The following is a 14423-nucleotide window of genomic DNA, read 5'->3' on the forward strand; positions in this document are numbered from 1 at the left end:
ATCAACCACACGGCCAATTTTTGTATCATCTGCAAACTTCTTAATCATACTTCCTACATTCAAGTCCAAATCATTGATATATACCACAAAAAGCAAAGGACCCAGTACTGAGCCCTGTGGAACCCCACTGGATACAGCCTTCCAGTCAAAAAAACACCCTTCAACCATTACCCTTTGTTTCCTGCCTCTGAGCCAATTTTGGACCCAACTTGCCACTTTGCCTTGGATCCCATGGGCTTTTACTTTCGTGACCAGTCTGCCATGCGGGACCTTATCAAAAGCCTTGCTAAGATCTATATAGACTACATCAAACGCACTACCCTCATCCACACTCCTTGTTACCTCCTCAAAAAATCCAATCAACTTAGTCAGACACTACCTTCCCTTAACAAATCCATGCTGACTGTCCATGATCTTTCTAAATGAAGATTTATCCTGCCCCTCAGAATTTTTACTAATAATTTTCCCACCACCAAGGTTAGGCTGACTGGTCTGTAATTACTTGGTCTATCCCTTTCTCCCTTTTTAAACAATGTTAGCAGTCCTCCAGCCCTCTGGCACCAGACAGGCTAAGTGAGTGGGCAGAGATTTGGCAGATGCAATATAATATTGGAAAGTGTGAGGTTATGCACTTTGGCAGAAAAAATCAAAGAGCAAGTTATTATCTAAATGGAGAGAAACTGCAAAGTGCTACAGTACAAAGGGATCTGGGGGTCCTGGTGCATGAAACACAAAAAGTTAGTATGCAGGTGCAGCAGGTGATCAGGAAGGCCAATGGAATCTTGGCTTTTATTGCAAGGGGGATGGAGTATAAAAACAGGGAAGTCTTGCTGCAGTTATACAGGGTATTGGTGAGGCCACACCTGGAATACTGCGTGCAGTTTTGGTTTCCATATTTAAGAAAATATATACTTGCTCTCGAGGCGGTTCAGAGAAGGTTCACTCGGTTGATTCCGGAGATGAGGGGGTTGACGTATGAGGAAAGGTTGAGTAGGTTGGGCCTTTACTCATTGGAGTTCAGAAGAATGAGAGGCGATCTTATCGAAACATATAAGATTGTGAGGGGGCTTGATCGGGTGGATGTGGTGAGGATGTTTCCACTGATGGGTGAGACTAGAATTGGGGGCATAATCTTAGAATAAGGGGCTGCCCTTTCAAAACTGAGATGAGGAGAAACTTCTTCACTCAGAGGGTAGTAAATCTATAGAATTTGCGACCCCAGAGAGCTGTGGAAGCTGCAACATTAAATAAATTTAAAACAGAGATAGACAGTTTCCTGGCAGATAAGGGAAATAGGGGTTACGGGGAGAGGGCAGGGAAGTGGACGTGAGTCTAGATTCAGATCAGCCATGATCCTATCCTGCTCCTACTTCTTATGTTCTTATGTTCTTATACCTGTAGCCAGAGAGGATTGGAAAATGATGGTCAGAGCCTCTGCTACTTCCTCTCTTACTTCTCTTAACAGTCTGGGATACATTTCATCTGTGCCTGGGGATTTATCCACTTTCAAAAATGCTAAACCTGTTAATACTTCCTCTTTCACTATGTTTATTTCATCTAAGATTTCACAATCCTCCTCCCTGATTGCAATGTCTGCATCATCCCTCTCATTTGTGAAAACAGATGCAAAGTATTCATTAAGAACCATACCCATGTTTTCCACTTCCACACACAGGTTACCTCTCTCTCACATGGCAGCTGTTGATCATTCTGCCATTGCCATTTACGCTTCATCCAGTCATCTTTTTTTCTTAATTTGTCCCATTACCATCTCCTTTTGCCTTGCACCATCATCCCTTTTGTCTCTTAATCTCTCCTGCCTTCCACCCTATCACAGACCTTCCCTTTTGTTCTTTCCTCCCCTCCCCCCTTTCCCTGCCCCTACACTTGCTTAAAAGTCTGTTCCATCTCCAACTTTTTCCAGTTCTGACGAAGGGTCATCGACCTGAAACGTTAACTCTGTTTCTCTATCCACAGATGCCGTCTGACCTGCTGAGTATTTCCAACATTTTCTGTTTTTATTACCTTTATGGTCCCTAACAGGCCCTACTCTTACTTTAGTTATCCCCTTGCTCTTAATGTATTTATAAAACATCTTTGGGTTTTCTTACCAATGATTTTACTTGCCAATATTTTTTGTGCCCTCTCTTTGCTTTCCTAATTTCTTTTTTAATTTCACCTCTGCACTTTCTATATTCCTCTCAGCTTTCTGCAGTATTGAGCCCTTCGTATCTGTCATAAGCTTCCCTTTTTTTCTTTATACTACCCTGTATGCCCCTTGACATCCAGGGAGCTCTAGATTTGTTAGTCCCACCCTTTTTTAATCAGAGACTAGGGTCCTAAATTTAAATAAAGGAAATTACGATGGTCTGAGGAGCGAGTTGGGTAGGATTGATTGGAGAATGTCACTCAAAGGGTTGACAGTGGATAGGCAATGGCAAACATTCAAATGGCAAATGGATGAACAACAGAATTTGTTCATCCCAGTTTGGCATAAAAATAAAACAAAAAAGGTGACTCAACCGTGGCTAACAAGGGAAATTAGGGATAGCATAAGATCTAAGAAGAGGACATATAAATTGGCCAGAAAAAGCAATAATCCTGAGGATTGGGAGCAGTTTAGGATTCAACAAAGGAGGACAAAGGGATTAATTAAGAAGGGGAAAATAGAATATGAGAGTAAGCTTGCTGGGAACATAAAAACTGACTGTAAAAGCTTTTATAGATATGTGAAGAGAAAAAGATTGGTGAAGTCAAGCGTAGGTCCCTTGCAGTCAGAATCAGGGGAATTTATAATGGGGAACAAAGAAATGGCTGAGCAATTAAATACATATTTTGGTTCTGTCTTCACAAAGGAGGACACAAATAACCTCCCAGAGATGCCGGGGAACATAGGGTCTGATGAAAGGGTGGAACTGAAAGAAATCAGTTTTTGTAGGGAAATGGTGTTAGGAAAATTGATGGGACTGAAGGCCAATAAATCCCCAGGGCCTGATAATCTACATCCCAGGGTACTTAAGGAAGTGGCCCTAGAAATAGTAGATGCATTGCTGGTCATCTTCCAGAACATGATAGACTCTGGAACAGTACCCATGGATTGGAGGGTAGCTAATGTTACCCCACTATTCAAAAAAGGTGGTAGAGAAAAAGTGGGGAATTACAGACCGGTAAGCTTGACATCAGTAGTGGGGAAAATGCTAGAGACCATTATAAAATATGTAATAGCAGAGCACTTGGAAAGCAGCGACAGGATCGGACAAAGTCAACATGGATTTACAAAAGGTAAATCGTGCTTGACTAGTCTACTGGAAATTTTTGAGGATGTAACTGGTAAAATAGATAAGCGAGAACCAGTGGATGTGGTGTATTTGAACTTTCAGAAGGCTTTCGATAAGGTCCCGCATAAGAGATTAGCGTGCAAAATTAAGGCACATGGGATTGGGGGCAAGGTATCGACTTGGATAGAGAACTGGTTGGCGGATAGAAAGCAGAGAGTTGGAATAAACGGGTTGTTTCCCGAGTGGCAGGCAGTGACTAGTGGGATACCACAAGGATCGGTCCTAGGACCGCAGCTGTTCACAATATACATTAATGATCTGGACGAGGGAATTGGATGTAATATCTCCAAATTTGCAGATGACACAAAGCTGGGTGGGAGGGTATGCTATGAGGAGGATGTCGTGAAACTCCAGTACGATTTGGACAGGTTGGGTGATTGGGCAGAAACATGGCAAATGCACTATAATGTGGATAAATGCGAGGTTATCCACTTTGGTGGCAAAAACAGGAAGGCAGATTATTATTTGAATGGCAATAGATTAGGAGAAGGGGAAGTGCAGAGAGACCTGGGTGTTCTTGTGCACCAGTCGCTGAAGGTAAGCATGCAGGTGCAGCAGGCAGTTAACAAGGCAAATGGTATGTTGGCCTTCGTAGCAAGAGGGTTCAAGTACAGGAACAAAGATGTCTTGCTGCAGTTGTACAGGGCCTTGGTGAGACCGCACCTTGAGTATTGTGTGCAGTTTTGGTCACCTTATCTGAGGAAGGACGTACTTGCCATGGAAGGAGTGCAGCGAAGATTCACCAGGCTGATACCTGGGATGGCAGGAATGACGTATGAGGAGAGATTGTGTCGATTGGGCTTATACTCACTGGAGTTTGAAAGATTGAGAGGGGATCTCATCGAAACCTATAAAATTCTGTCAGGCCTGGACAGACTAGATGCAGGAAGATTGTTTTCGATGGCCGGGGAGTCCAGAACCAGGGGTCATAGTCTAAGGATAAGGGGTACGTCATTTAGGACTAAAATGAGGAGGAATTTCTTCACCCAGAGAGTGGTGAACCTGTGGAATTCTCTGCCACAGAGGGCGGTGGAGGACAGTTCATTAAATATATTCAAGAAGGAGTTGGATATATTTCTTAAGGCTAAAGGGATCAAGGGATATGGGGAGAAGGCAGGGACAGGGTACTGAATTTGGATGATCAGCCATAATCTCATTGAATGGCAGAGCAGGCTCTAAGGGCCGAATGGCCTACTCCTGCTTCTATCTTCTATGTTTCTATGTTTTTCTTTAAGGGAACATACTTGCTTTGTACCCTCACTATCTCCTCCTTGAATGCCTCCCACTGCTCTGACACTGATTTACCATCAAGTTTCTGTCTACAGTGCACTTTGGATAAATCACCTCTCAGCTTAGTAAAATTAGCTTTTCCCCAATTGAGAACTTTTATTCCTGGTCCATTCTTGTCCTTTTTCATAGCTACCCTAAATCTAACTGAATTATGATCACTACCACCAATATGCTCTCCCACTGATACCCTTTCGACCTGCCCAGCTTCATTCCCTAAAACTGCATCCAGAACCGCCCCCTCTCTTGTTGGGCTTGCTACGTACTGGCTAAAAAAGTTCTCCTGAATGCATTTTAAGAATTCTGCTCCCTCTATGCCTTTCACACTAATTTTATCCCAGTTTATATTAGGGAAGATGAAATCCCCTACTATTACTACCCTATTTTTGCACGTCTCAGAAATTTGCCTACATATTTGCTCTTCTATCTCCCTCTGACTGCTCGGAGTTCTATGTTACACTCCCAACAGTGTGATTGCTTCTTTTTTGTTTTTCAGTTCAACCAATGTGGGCTCAATTTCCTGCTTTTTTCCAGTTCTGACGAAAGGTCATCGACCTGAAACATTAACTCTGTTTCTCTCTTCATAGATGCTGCCTGACCTGCTGAGCTTCTCCAGCATTTTCTGTTTTTATTTCAGATGTCCAGCATCTGCAGTATTTTCTTTTTGTATTGGCCTCATTTGATGATCCTTCTAAGATATCCTCCCTCCTCACAGCTGTAATTGATTCTTTAATCAATATTGCGACCCCCCCCTCCTTTTCATCCCTCTCTCTATCTTGTCTGAATGGCCTGTAACCAGGAATGTTGAGCTGCCATCCCTGCCCTTCTTTCAGCCATGTCTCAGTAATAGCTATAATATTATACTCCCACGTGTCTATCTGTGCCCTCAACTCATCTGCTTTATTCCCTAAACTCCTTGCCTTGAAGTATATACCATTTAGCACTGCCAAACTTCTTTGTTGTCTATTTTCTAGCCTTTGTTTCCTCTGCCTACCAAACTCGCTTACTAATTTTCTGCCTTCCATTTCCAGCTTTGCTTCTCTCCCTTCTGACTCCAATCTTCAGTTCCCATCCCCGTGCCAAGCTAGTTTAAACCCTCCCCAACAGCACGAGCAAACCCTGCCGTGAGGATATTGGTTCCAGTCCTGTTGAGGTGCTGCCCGTCCAGCTTGTACAGGTCCCACCCCCTATTTCTGTACTCACTAGCACGTGACTCCAGGAGTAATCCGGAGATTACTACCTTTGAGGTCCTGATTTTGAATTACTTTCCTAGCTCCCTAAAATCTGCCTGTAGGACCTCATCCATCTTTCTACCTATGTCATTGGTACCGATGTGGACCACGACCTCTGGCTGTTCACCCTCCCCCCTCAGAATGCCCTGCAGCCATTCAGTGACATCCTTGACCCTGGCACCAGGGAGGCAACATACCATCCTGGAGTTACGTCTGCGGCCGCAGAAACGCCTGTCTGCTCCCCTAACTATTGAATCCCCTACCACTATTGCTCTCCCACTCTTTTTCCTCCCCACCTGTACAGCTGAGCCACCCGTGGTGCCATGGGCTTGACTCTGGCTGCACAACCCAGAGGAACCAGAGAACTAAATACTGGTTAGCAAGCGAGACGCACTCAGGGGACTCCTGCACTACCTGCCTGGTCCTCCTCTTCTGTCTGTCGGTCATCCATTCCCTCTCTGCCTGCACACTCTTAAGCTGTGGGGTGACCACCTCCTGAAACGTGCTATCCACATAACTCTCAGTCTCGCGGATGCACTGCAGTGACTCTAGCTGCTGCTCAATCCCTGAATCGAGTTGCTGCAGTTGGCGACACTTCCCACACACGTGGTCGTCCAGGCCACGAGAAGTGTCCAGGACTTCCCACATGGCACAGGATGCGTATTCCATGGGGCTCAGCTGCTCTGCCATGCCTCTATATAATATACTGTGAACTACCTTGACAGAAATAAACTTAAAACTTTACAAAAAACTCACCAGCTACACACCAATCTCTCCCTCTATTAATAGGCTATGAACTACCTAGCAGAAATACACTTAAAACTTAACAAAAACTTAACAGAAAATACCCACCAGCTACTCACCAATCAGCTCCCTTGTACCAACGTTGTAAAGTCTGTGGGTTGTGCAGTTAATAAATACACAGACTTCAGAAGTAACAAACAAACAGGTCTTTACTATTCGAACGTCCGGGCGAATCTGCCCCGGCCATCCTGCTACAACACTTATATACTGGTGTGGTCACTATCGGTATTATAGTATACAGAAGCCAAACAAATAGTGCCACACCTAAAGTAGTTCCCTTAAAGGTGAACGGTTACATTCAATAGTTCCCTTAAAGATAGACGGGTACATACACTACAATCCTCCCTTTTTAGCTTATTACTTAGAGTCCCCGTTAAACATACATATCTTCAACTTCCTATAAAACAAATTACAGATATAATCTCGGTGGAGTCAATGTCATATAAAACAATTTACAGATATAATCTCAGTGGAAACAGTTCACAGGTTCAGTCTCTGCGGAAACAGTTCATAGATTCAGTCTCTGATCTTGACTCGTTCCGAACAACATTTCTTTGGTGTAGCCGGTTCACCTGGCTAGCGTGACTCCTCCATAGCCTTTTTCTTGACGTAACAGCTTGAACTTTCGTCCTGTTGAACCAGCAGTGCGGACTTTTACAACCAACTGGCTGTCTTGACATTTTCCAGTTTTTCAACTAATTTAGCTCCTTTCGTAATGTCCCGCCTGGAATGGTAGAAGTGCTAATATTTTAGACAGTTATTATCTTCTGCTTCTTCTTTTTCTTTTCTGCCTTTTTGAAACTCTCGGAGCTCCTTTCTCGGCTGCCAGCTGTAGCGCCACCAACTCTCTATGTTCCTTAGACCTTAAGTGCTTCATCCAGATTTCAGCACTTTGAGAGTTTTCATCACAAGCTGGGCAGACCACATCCTCGTAATATTCAGTGTCACTCAACAGGTCATGGTAATATTCGGGTTCGTCCTGAGTTAGGCCAGCGAGAGAGACTTCTTCTTCCTCCTCACCTGTCTGGGCGTTAGCTGACGGTGGTTCCTTCCCTAGACATCTTTCTTGAAAAGCCTTCTTCATGCATTCATATTCATCCCGCTCTTCCTGGGTTATCTGCCATTCCTTCATGACGGACCTCATTTGTGAGTTCAATACCTTCCCTTCCATCGGTAATTGCGTTATCAGGCTATTTAACCCTTCTACTGAAGTAACGGTTTCCACATTCTTCTGTTCACCTTGACGTGATTCAACGTACTTTTGGCATCCTTGTAAAATTTGTGTTGCCACCTCAGCTATCTCCGTGACTTTTGAGAGCTCCGAACTCGTTCCCCCTGAAGGTTGAAGCTCATGTTCAGATTGTTCCCCTTGCAGAGTCTTGTCCTTCAGCATATGAAGGAGTTGGCTGACCGTTAACTCTTCCCTGGGAACACGGTGGATCAGAGTCTTCTCCATTTCATCCACCTCTTTCTCCAATACTTCCACCTTACGTTCCTCTTGAACTTTGGCTTTCAGCGCTCGGAAAAGTTGCGCCCTGATGCTCTCTAGTTCATGTTCAGGGACCATTCTTACAGTTTCCTTTTCTGCCACTGAAAGGATTCCCAGTTGAATCTGTTCTTCAAGTTGTTGAACCTCGGTCATTGCCGCCTCATATTTGTCTTGGGTGTCCTTCAATGTTTTTATAAGTTCTTGGACATCCTGTCTTTCATGCTCTGCCATGATTTTCACCTCTAATTTCTCATCTATGGATGGAACTTCTACCGATGAGTCTGTCTTGGCCTTGAGCTCATCAAGAATTTCCTGCAGCCTTTGGACTTCTTGCTCATGTTCAACCTTTAGTTGTTCATATGCTTCTACTGAAACTAGCTTTTCGGAGGCTGCCGAGTTAACCCCCTCCAGAATTGTAGCCTGGGCCTGTTCATACTGTTCTTTCAACTTCTCACACTCTGCTTGTAAGGAGTCGTAGAGAAGGACTGGAATAAAATCCTGGCTCCCTGAAGATTCCTCTTCCTTTGGTTCGTTCTGTAAATATTCTAGTTCCTGAACAGCATCAGGGGAATGTGATTGGTATTTGACCACGATGGCTCTATGGTCGCTCTCTGCTTGAGCTAGCTGTCTCTGTTGTCTTTCCAGGTTCTCCCATTCGGTGTCCCAGAACTTTTCCATATTTTTCATCTCTTGTACGAGACGGTCACTCAACTGTTCTAATTGTTGTCGTACTTTGACATAAGTTTGCGTCCGAGCTCGGTGTTCTTCCGTCATGGATGAATCCTTTGCTTGAACAGGCTCAGAATTCTCTGTCAACCTGGAGTTCTGCTCTGCAGCTTTATTCTTCTTGGTACCATAAGTCCTTCTGCATGTCTTCGTTTTCTTCCCCATCATCGGCAAGTCCCTTTTAGCCTTGTCTTCCATATTCGACTTGGTCTTATCATCATCCATTTCAGAATCTGAGCTAATAGTTTGCACCGAGTCCTCCCTCATTATGGCTTTTAAGTAATGCCATTCCATGTCTATTTTCTTAATCCACTCCTGTCCTAGAAGTGGTGGTCCTCCCTCAGGTAATACGTACAAGTTCATTCTTGGGTGTTCTTTACCCCTATCTCTCACCTTGACTCTTATTTTCCCCACGGGGTATACGTTATGCCCCGTGTACGTCTGTAATACGAACTTGGTATTTCTTAAAGGTATGTAAGAGAATAGCCGGTGGTAGTCCCTTCGGTTGATGACTGGTAGAGCTGATCCAGTGTCCAGCTCCATTCTTACTTGGACTCCAGCTATTTTTAGTATGACCCAGATGGTCTGTAGATCCGTTTCTTTACCCACATTGTGGATTCTCAGACTACCCAGCTCCTGGTTGTTTGGGTCTGAGTCTGAATTCTGTTCGTCTGAACTCTTCTCAGCCACCTTGTGTACCTTGTTGTACTTTTCTTGTGGTGGCTTCCTTTGATTGTTGGTCTTTTTCCCGGACCGGCATACCTTCGCGATGTGACCCAGTTTGCCACATTTCCTACACTCTTGGTTCTTAAACCAGCATTGATTCTGGTCATGCGTTGTCTTCCCACAACGGTAGCATTTTGTTGTGCTTGAAGTAATTTGGTCCACCCCGAGTGCCGCCGCCTTTAGTTGCATTTCCGCCGTTCCTTTCGCTGCGGCTTCGTGCGATGCAGCTATAAGGACAGCCCTGTCCAGTGTGAGGTCGTTCTCTTCCAGTAGTCGCTTCTGCGTCCCTTCTTTGGACAATCCGCATACGAACTTGTCCCGCAGCGCTTCTGTCAGATTCCCTCTGAATGGCAGTATTTCGCTAGCCTACGCAGTTCGACCAAGTATTCCGCATTGCTTTCGTCTTTCTTCTGCGTTCTTGCATAGAATTTGAATCGTTCAGCCAGCATCAACAGTGTGGGGTTCAAGTGGTCCTTCAGCACAGCCACAATCTCTTCAAAGGTCTGATCCGCTGGTTTATTTGGTGTTATTAGATGCTTCAAGAGCCCGTATGTTTTTGCCCCCATCGAGTTTAGCAATGTTATCGCCTTGTCGTCTTCCTCTATTTTGTTGGCTTCGCAATAGATCTCTATGCGTTCCACGTACGTGGCCCAGTCTTCTATTTCAGAATTAAAGTCGTTAATATTCCCTCGCTTAGGCATCTTTCTTCCCTTGGGAGCAGCACCAGTATTTCTTGAAGTATTCTTATTTATTTGTTTATTTCTAAGATGGCGGGTTTCCCGCGAAATCGGCGGTTTCCCGCTCTTTCCTTCTCACCCCGCCCACTTCAATGGCAGTTTCCCGCTTCTGGCGTCTTCTCCGCCTAATGGCGGCTTCCCGCGTTTCTTCCCGGTGGAAGGGGTACGCTTCCCCCACAGCGGACAGGTTCAGCCGCTGGCTGGCTTCCGCACAGCTCCCCTTACCCGGCTCTGTCTTTTCCTCCCGCCCGCATGGCTCTACCGGCGCTGGGTACACCCCCTTGGTGGAGAACAGTTTAGCCGCTGGACTGGCTCTCGCACAGTCTCTCTCCCCTTGCTCGGCTCTGTCTCTCCCTCTCCCGCACGTTCGGTTCTACCGGCTCTGGGTACCCCGTTGGTGGAGGACAGCTCAGCCGCTGGACTGGCTCTCGCGCAGTCTCTCTCCCCTTGTTCGGCTCCGTCTCTCTCTCCCACCCGCACGGTTCCTGTTCGCCTCCCAGCCCTCTCGCAGACCGGTGTTTCCCTCCCCGGCTGCGGCTGGGCTTCTCTTCCCGCGCCTACTCCCAGTCTCAGCGCTTCGTGGCTGCGGTCGCTGCCCGGCTTTTCCCGCCGATCGCAGTCCGGCTGTCACCCGACGCCATTGGACCCGACTTCTGACCGGCTCAGCTCCCCCTCGACCGAGGTCGAGTGCTCTGCCCTTATCCTCCGGATACTTCTACACCTTCCCCTACTCACAGTCTCTTCGGCCGCCTTGTTTCCAGCTGATCGGCTCACTCCGCACTGTGGTAGAAGGGTAGTCAGTGCCTGTTGCTAATGGAAGCTTTTGTTGCTAAGTCTTCCACCTTTCTCCTGCTGCAGCCTCGTGTTTTCTTCCAGCAGCACGACGAGGGCGGTTGCCTCTCTTCGACGCTCTTCTTGCTTTGGTAATCTTGCCGCAAGGTACAATCGGACTCGTCGCCACTGTAAAGTCTGTGGGTTGTGCAGTTAATAAATACACAGACTTCAGAAGTAACAAACAAACAGGTCTTTACTATTCGAAGGTCCGGGCGAATCTGCCCCAGCCATCCTGCTACAACACTTATATACTGGTGTGGTCACTATCGGTATTACAGTATACAGAAGCCAAACAAATAGTGCCACACCTAAAGTAGTTCCCTTAAAGGTGAACGGTTACATTCAATAGTTCCCTTAAAGATAGACGGGTACATACACTACAAACGTCACTTCTGAATTCTGACATCACTCCTGTGTTGAGTTCCTCTCGCCGAATCTGTGTCACTTGCAGGTCCGCCGCTCAGCTCTGGTCCCAGGCCTCCTCTCCTTGCTCCTTTTATCCCCCTCTCGTTGACTCTGTGCCTCTCGCAGATTCAGGATGGATTCAGAACAGATCTAGCAGCTCAAAACTGGGCGTCCATGAGGCACTGCAGGCCATCAGCAGCAGCAGAATTGTATTCCACCACAATCTGTAACCTCATGGCCCGACATAACCCTCACTCTAACTGTTATGTCTGACATTGGTGATAGGTACTCGGTTGCCTTGGCCTGAGCACTTGGAATTTGATAGTGCTGTTATCATTGTATTGTGTATAGGTATTCGATTGCTTTTGCCTGGGAGTGTGTGTGTGGAGCAGCCATTAAAAAACAACATGAACTGAACTCTGCTTATGGCCTCTGGATTATCTTTGCAAACACAACACTAACATTACCATCAAGCCAGGGGACCAACCCTGGTTCAATAAGGAGTGTAGAAGAGCACGCCAGGAGCAGCACCAGGTGAACCTAAAAATGCAGTGCCAACCTGGGGAAGATGCAACACAGGACTACATGCATGCTAAAAATCAGAAGTGGTATGCTATAGACAGAGCTAAGCGATTCCACAATCAACAGATCAGATCAAAGCTCTGCAGTCCTGTCACATCCAGTCATGAATGGTGGTGGACAATTAAACAACTAACGGGAGGAGGAGGCCCCACGAATATCCCCATCCTCAATGATGGTGGAGCCCAGCATGTGAGTGCAAAAGACAAAGCTGAAGCGTTGCAACCATCTTCAGCCAGAAGTGCTGAATGGATGATTCATATTGGCCTCCTCCTGAGGTCCCCACCACCACAGAAGCCAGTCTTCAGCCAATTCGATTAACTCCGTGTTATCAAGAAACGGCTGAGCGCACTGGATACAGCAAAGGCTATGGGCCCTGACAACATCTCGGCTGTTGTGTTGAATAATTGTGCTCCAGAACTAGCTGCGCATCTAGCCAAGCTGTTCCAGTACAGCTACAACACTGTCATCTATCCGACAATGTGGAAAACTGACCAGGTATGTCCTGACCACAAAAAGCAGGACAAATCCAATCCGGCCAGTTACCTCCCCATCAGTCTACTGTCAATCATCAGCAAACTGATGGAAGGTGTCATTGACAGCGCTATCTAGCAGCACTTATGCACCAATAACCTGCTCACCGATGCTCTGTTTGGGTTCTGTCAGGACCACTCGGCTCCAGACCTCATTACAGCCTTGGTCCAAACATGGACAAAAGAGCTGAATTCCAGAGGTGAGGTGAGAGTGACTGCCCTTGACATCAAGGCAGCATTTGACCGAGTGTGGCATCAAGGAGCCCTAGTAAAACTGAAGTCAGTGGGGATCAGGGGGTAAATTCTTCTCTGGCTGGAGTCATACCCAACACAAAGGAAGATGGTTGTGGTGGTTGGAGGTCAATCATCACAGCCCCAAGATATCATTGCAGGAGTTCCTCAGGGCAGTGTCCTACCCAACCATCTTGAGCTGCTTCATCATTGACCTTCCATCCATCATAAGGTTAGGCGTAGGGATGTTTGCTGATGACTGCACAGTGTTCAGTGCCATTCGCAACTCCTCAGATAATGAAGCAGTCCATGCCCGCATGCAGCAAGACCTGGACGACATTCATCTTGGGCTGATAAGTAGCAGGTAATATTCGCGCCACACAAGTGCCGTGCAATAACCATCTCCAACAAGCGAGCATCTAACCACCGTCCCTTGACATTCAATGGCATTACCAGGCAGAGTCATAAAGTCAGAACAGTACAGAAGGAGGCCATTCGGCCCATCGAATCCATGCCAGCTCTCTGTAGAGCAATCCAGTCAGTCCCATTCCCCACTCTATCCCCATAGCCCTGCAAGTTTATTTCCCTCAAGTGCCTATCCAGTCTCCCCTTAAAAACATTGAGTGTCTCCGCTTCCACCACTTCCGTCAGCAGAGAGTTCCAGATCCTGACCACTCGCTGCGTAAAAAAGGTTTTCCTCACATCCCCCCTGTATCTCTTGCCCAAACCCCTAAATCTGTGTCCCCTAGTCCTTATACCATCAACTAGTGGGAACAGCCTTTCCCCATCTAGCCTATCCAAACCCGTACACTCCTATCAAATCACCCCTCAACCTCCTTTGCTCTAATGAAAACAACTTCTCCAACTTGTCCTTGTAGCTAAGATCCCCCATCCCCGGAATCATTCTGGTAAATCTGCTCTGCACCCTCTCAAGTGCCTTCACATCCTTCCTAAAGTGTGGTGACCAGAACTGGACGCAATACTCCAGTTGTGGCCTAACCAGTGCTTTATAAAGGTTCAGCATAACTTCTCTACTTTTATACTCAATACCTTCATTTTATGAAGCCCAAAATCCCATATGCTTTGCTAACCACTCTCTCATTATGTCCTGCCACCTTCGGGGACCTATGCATATTAAATCCCAGGTCCCTCTGTCCCTGCACACTCTTTAAAACTGTGCCATTAAGTGTATATTGCCTCTCCCTGTTACTTCTGCCAAAATGCATGACCTCACACTTCTCTGTATTAAATTCCATTGCCGAATCCCCCACCATCAACATCCTGGGGTTCACCATTGACCAGAAACTTAATTGGACCGGCCACATAAATACTGTGACAACAAGAGCAGGTCGAAGGTTAGGTATTCTGCGGTGAGTGGCTCACCTCCTGACTCCCCAAAGCCTTTCCACCATCTACAAGGCACAAGTCAGGGGTGTAATGGAATACTCTCCACTTGCCTGGATGAGTGCAGCTCCAACAACACTCAAGAAGCTCGACACCAT

General features: G+C 46.3%; 1 protein-coding gene across 7 annotated transcripts in view; it reads right to left on the reverse strand.

Moving 5' to 3' along the window:
* Positions 1–14423, reverse strand: part of gja5b (gap junction protein, alpha 5b) — a 132555-nt gene that overhangs the window by 34287 nt on the left and 83845 nt on the right. The gene's annotated exons all lie outside the window — the stretch shown is intronic.

The sequence above is a fragment of the Somniosus microcephalus genome, chromosome 10 (genome assembly GCF_052327205.1).
Source record: "Somniosus microcephalus isolate GS21.2 chromosome 10, FLI_Smic_1.0, whole genome shotgun sequence".
Classification (NCBI taxonomy): Eukaryota; Metazoa; Chordata; class Chondrichthyes; order Squaliformes; family Somniosidae; genus Somniosus; species Somniosus microcephalus.